Below are 6,000 nucleotides of genomic sequence, written 5' to 3'. Positions count from 1 at the left end.
CCTCCTTGCCTTTCTTGTGAGTGCCTCCTCTGTTGCATCTGTATCCCCCACTTCTCTGTCCTTCCCTTGTTACTGTCCCTTCTGTTTCCATTCTCCTTTTCCCAACCATGGCCCTAGGGCAAGTCATGTGGTTGCAGAATTGAAATTGATAAGCTGCTACAAGGAGAGCATGACCCTATGAGTTGGTTGCCCTGCGTGCCCCAGGACCCTGTTAGTGATCAAAATCTGGTGTTCCAGAGGCTGCCTGGCTTCTGTGGAAACCAGGTGGACCAGGACTGTCCTTATCTTTCAGGTGCCGGGTTTATCTCACTTTTCCATTATTATCTCTCTCAAAGACCAAGGATGGGGTTCCACACTGAATCGTTTGGTCTTTGACTTTCACTGAGTTCTTTGGATCTTCTGGAGGAAGAGAAGAGTGTTAGGTGTTTTGTGAACATTCCAAGACTGTTTCAAAACAGCAGACAGCTTTTTGTTAAATGTTTGCCTTTTCCTTGGTGGGTTAACTTCACCTCCTTATTGAGTTGGGAGTAGGTGTCTCCATCTTCATGAAAAAGAATTCAAAATTAGATGTGAAGGTGAGTATTTAGACACACATTATAGATGTGTGTCTCAGAGATTTAGATCCTTTTCCCCCAGTGATTTCTTTAGGTAGTTTCCCAGAAATGCCTACTTAGAAATGCTTCCTTACTGTTAAGAACTGTATAAGTGAGGAACACTTAAGCCTCATTAGGTTTACAATACATATAGCTACGGTATCATGATTTTGATAAGACTTTAAAGAGTGAATTTGAAGAAAATAAGATGGGCCCAGGTAGAAATGTTTCAGTCCCCAAGTTGGCAGGATATCCAACTTTGGCTGAGATGAAGAAATCACTATTCAGTGAAGGTATGGTCACTCCAGCTCCCTCCACCTCCCTAAAATAGAACAACCTCTCAATTATCATCACCTTCACCTCCCACCTGTAAAAGCCCTTGACATAGGAAAGTGGGCTTTTAAAAGTATTCTTGGTCCCAGGGGGTTAGAACTACCACTGAACAAAGATGATTCCCAGAAAGTATCCTGGAAGGATTTTGATTCCTATCCATGGTAATTTATTCAGCATTCACTCTGAAAATTTAGCAGGATCTCACGTTATGCTAGACAGAGTCTCTGTAGAACCTTTCCGTTTATTGAGTGGCAGTATACAATAACAACAACAACAAAAAAAATAGAGCACAAGGCATAATATGGGTTACCTGAGAGAAGTATGAGCAGTGCCCTATGGAAAAATACAGGGGTGAATATTTTCAGTGGAGGAAATGAAAGGGCATTTTGGAAGAAGTGATATTTTTGTGTGAACTTGAAGGTAAAGAATAAGTTTAATAAGCACAGAAGGTAAAGGGTCCTTCCTGTGAAGAATTTCTGGTTATCTCTAATGTATACCAGGATGTCACTGATCCAGCTTAGATGTTTCTGCTTTGAAGCTTTGAAGGCTATTTTGTTTGCTGTTTGTTTTTAATTTCCCATTCATTTTCAGCATGGTGATGAGCCATACACGTAAAGACACATTCATGTGTGTAATGAAACAAGGGGATTTAAGAAGGTTAGGAGCACATTCGGGTCTTTTTGTGGAAGTGCTTTATTGTCTTTACTATTATGATGATAAGTAAATGAGCCACCTTGTTCATAAAGCAGATATTCAGCAATAATGCCTCCCTAGATAAGAATTTTACTTTTCTTGAAGAATGTTTCAGGGTGTGTTGCTGAGAGTTTTCCAATGTCATAGTCTTCCTTTTTATATTTTTTGTGGTGCTGCAGATTGAACCAGGGCTTCAAGCATGCTAGGCAAGCACTCTACCACTGAACTACACTCTCAGCCCTACAGTCTTCCTTTTTTTTAATTTTTAAAAAAGAATTATTTTTTAGTTGTAGTTGGACACAGTACCTTTATATTATTCATTTTTATGTGGTGCTAAGGATTGAACCCAGGATCTTGCACATGCTAGACAAGCATTCAACTGCTGAGCCACAGCCCAGCCTCCCCACAATCTTCCTCTTAAAGGAAGAGATAGGAGCTAATTAACATTTTTTTAGAAGTGTTAGGGAAGGGTAGGTTCAGTTTCAACTTCAGGCAGTATTCAGACAGAACCTCCCATAATTTTACTTATAATTTTTAAAATCTAATATTCATTGAGTACCACCACGATGTCACATTTGTGCTTTGTGTGTTAGAATTATGTATAACAGGACATTCAGGGGACTCTAGGATTGATTGAGCCCTGAGTCACATATGTACTTTACTGGAGAGAAATGGGAAGGAGAGTGATGGAGCTTATGGGGATGATCTTGAGATAGCCCAGAGTAGATCTGAAGGTAGACTAAAAAAACAAAAACAATTTTTTATTATGGGAAATTTCAAACATGCATGAAGTAGGCTAAACAGTATAATGAACTCTGTATACAACCTCAGTTTCAAAAATTATCAGCTCATGAACAGTCTCATAAAAAGACTGTTCATGAGTTGATAATTTTTGGTAGTTTATCTAAATGGTAGTTTATCTATACTACCATTATAGATAAACCTCCATTATTTTGAAGCAAATCCGAGACGTCATCATATTTTACCCATTAAAAATTTCAGAGTGTATTTCCCCAAATGAATTTTTTAATTAAATATAATATCAACAACATCCAATATTCAGTTATTGTTCAGTCAAATTGAATATAAATCATTTTTTTTATAAACAGGCTGTTTGGATCAAGATCCAGATAAGTTCCACATATTATAATTGATATGATATAGACATGTAGACATAAACATATGATTTATTGATGTATAATTTACACATAATATATACTCTTTCTAAGGATACAATTTGCATTTTTACAAATGTAATCACCATCATAATCAAAATATAGAATATTTTCATTACTTTATTTTCTTTTTTTTAAATTGGTTGTTCAATACATCACAAAGCTCTTGACATATCATATTTCATACATTAGATTCAAGTGGGTTATGAACTCCCATTTTTACCCCAAATACAGATTGCAGAATCACATCAGTTACACATCCACATTTTTACATAATGCCATATTAGTAACTGTTGTATTCTGCTACCTTTCCTATCCTCTACTATCCCCCATCCCCTCCCCTCCCATCTTCTCTCTCTACCCCATCTACTGTAATTCATTTCTCTCCTTGTTTTTTTTTTCCCATTCCCCTCACAACCTCTTATATATAATTTTGTATAACAATGAGGGTCTCCTTCCATTTCCATGCAATTTCCCTTTTCTCTCCCTTTCCCTCCCACCTCATGTCTCTGTTTAATGTTAATCTTTTCATCCTGCTCTTCCTCCCTGCCCTGTTCTTAGTTGCTCTCATTATATCAAAGAAGACATTTGGCATTTGTTTTTTAGGGATTGGCTAGCTTCACTTAGCATAATCTGCTCTAATGCCATCCATTTCCCTGCAAATTCCATGATTTTGTCATTTTTTAGTGCTGCGTAATACTCTATTGTGTATAAATGCCACATTTTTTTTATCCATTCATCTATTAAAGGGCATCTGGGTTGGTTCCACAGTCCAGCTATTGTGAATTGTGCTGCTATGAATATCGATGTGGCAGTATCCCTGTAGTACGCTCTTTTAAGGTGTTCAGGGAATAGTCCGAGAAGGGCAATAGCTGGGTCAAATGGTGGTTCCATTTCCAGCTTTCCCAGGAATATCCATACTGCTTTCCAAATTGGCTGCACCAATTTGCAGTCCCACCAGCAATGTAGAAGAGTACCCTTTCCCCCACATCCTCGCCAGCACTTGTTGTTGTTTGACTTCATAATGGCTGCCAATCTTACTGGAGTGAGATGGTATCTTAGGGTGGTTTTGATTTGCATTTCTCTGACTGCTAGAGATGGTGAGCATTTTTTCATGTACTTGTTGATTGATTGTATGTCCTCCTCTGAGAAGTGTCTGTTCAGGTCCTTGGCCCATTTGTTGATTGGGTTATTTGTTATCTTATTGTTTAATTTTTTGAGTTCTTTGTATACTCTGGATATTAGGGCTCTATCTGAAGTGTGAGGAGTAAAAATTTGTTCCCATGATGTAGGCTCCCTATTTACCTCTCTTATTGTTTCTCTTGCTGAGAAAAAACTCTTTAGTTTGAGGACGTCCCATTTGTTGATTCTTGTTATTAACTCTTGTGCTATGGGTGTCTTATTAAGGAATTTGGAGCCCGACCCCCAATATGTAGATCGGAGCCAACTTTTTCTTCTATCAGACAGCGTGTCTCTGATTTGATATCAAGCTCCTTGATCCATTTTGAGTTAACTTTTGTGCATGGCGAGAGGAGGGGATTCAGTTTCATTTTGTTGCATATGGATTTCCAGTTTTCCCAGCACCATTTGTTGAAGATGCTATCCTTCCTCCATTGCATGCTTTTAGCCCCTTTATCAAATATAAGATAGTTGTAACTTTGTGGATTAGTCTCTGTGTCCTCTATTCTGTACCATTGGTCCACCCGCCTGTTTTGGTACCAGTACCATGCTGTTTTTGTTACTATTGCTCTGTAATATAGTTTGAAATCTGATATCGCTATACCGCCTGATTCACACTTCCTGCTTAGAGTTGCTTTTGCTATTCTGGGTCTTTTATTTTTCCATATGAATTTCATGATTGCTTTATCTATTTCTACGAGAAATTCCATTGGGATTTTGATTGGCGTTGCATTAAACCTATACAGAACTTTTGGTAATATCGCCATTTTGATGATGTTAGTTCTGCCTATCCATGAACAGGGTATATTTTTTCCATCTTCTAAGATCTTCTTCTATTTCTCTCTTTAGGGTTCTGTAGTTTTCATTGTATAAATCTTTCACCTCTTTTGTTAGGTTGATTCCCAAGTATTTTATTTTTTTTGAGGATATTGTGAATGGGGTGTTTTTCCTCATTTCCGTTTCAGAAGTTTTGTCTCTGATATACAGAAATGCCTTTGATTTATGCGTGTTGATTTTATATCCTGCCACTTTGCTGAATTCATTTATTAGTTCTAGTAGTTTCTTTGTAGACCCTTTTGGGTCTTCTAGGTATAGAATCATGCCATCTGCAAATAGTGATAATTTAAGTTCTTCTTTTCCTATTTTTATGCCTTTAATTTCTTTCGTCTGTCTAATTGCTCTGGCCAGTGTTTCGAGAACTATATTGAATAGAAGTGGTGATAGAGGGCATCCCTGTCTTGTTCCAGATTTTAGAGGGAATTCCTTCAATTTTTCTCCATTCAGAATGATGCTAGCCTGAGGCTTAGCATAGATAGCTTTTACAATGTTGAGGTAAGTTCCTGTTATCCCTAGTTTTTCTAATGTTTTGAACATAAAGGGATGCTGTACTTTGTCAAATGCTTTTTCCGCCTCTATCAAGATGATCATATGGTTCTTATCTTTGATTCTATTGATGTGGTGAATAACATTTATTGATTTCCGTATATTGAACCAGCCTTGCATCCCAGGGATGAATCCTACTTGATCATGGTGCACAATTTTTTTGATGTGTTTTTGTATCTGATTCGCCAGAATTTTATTGAGGATTTTTGCATCTAGGTTCATTAGAGATATTGGTCTGTAGTTTTCTTTCTTTGAGGTGTCTTTGGTTTCAGAATCAGGGTGATGTTGGCCTCATAGAATGAATTTGGCAGAGCTCCCTCTTTTTCTATTTCCTGAAATAACTTGAAAAGTATTGGTATTAGTTCTTCTTTAAAGGTTTTGTAAAACTCCGCTGTATACCCATCCGGTCCTGGGCTTTTCTTGGTTGGTAGTCTTTTGATTGCTTCTTCTATTTCATCCATTGATATTGGTCTGTTCAAATTGTGTGTATCCTCCTGACTCAGTCTGGGCAAATCATATGACTTAAGAAATTTATCGATGTCTTAACTATCTTCTATTTTATTGGAATATAGGTTTTCAAAATAATTCCTATTTATCTTCTGTATTTCTGTAGTATCTGTTGTGACGTTGCCTTTTTCATCTTG

Source organism: Marmota flaviventris, chromosome 10 (genome assembly GCF_047511675.1).
Source record: "Marmota flaviventris isolate mMarFla1 chromosome 10, mMarFla1.hap1, whole genome shotgun sequence".
NCBI classification, from domain to species: domain Eukaryota; kingdom Metazoa; phylum Chordata; class Mammalia; order Rodentia; family Sciuridae; genus Marmota; species Marmota flaviventris.
Note: the sequence above shows the minus strand (reverse complement) of the source record.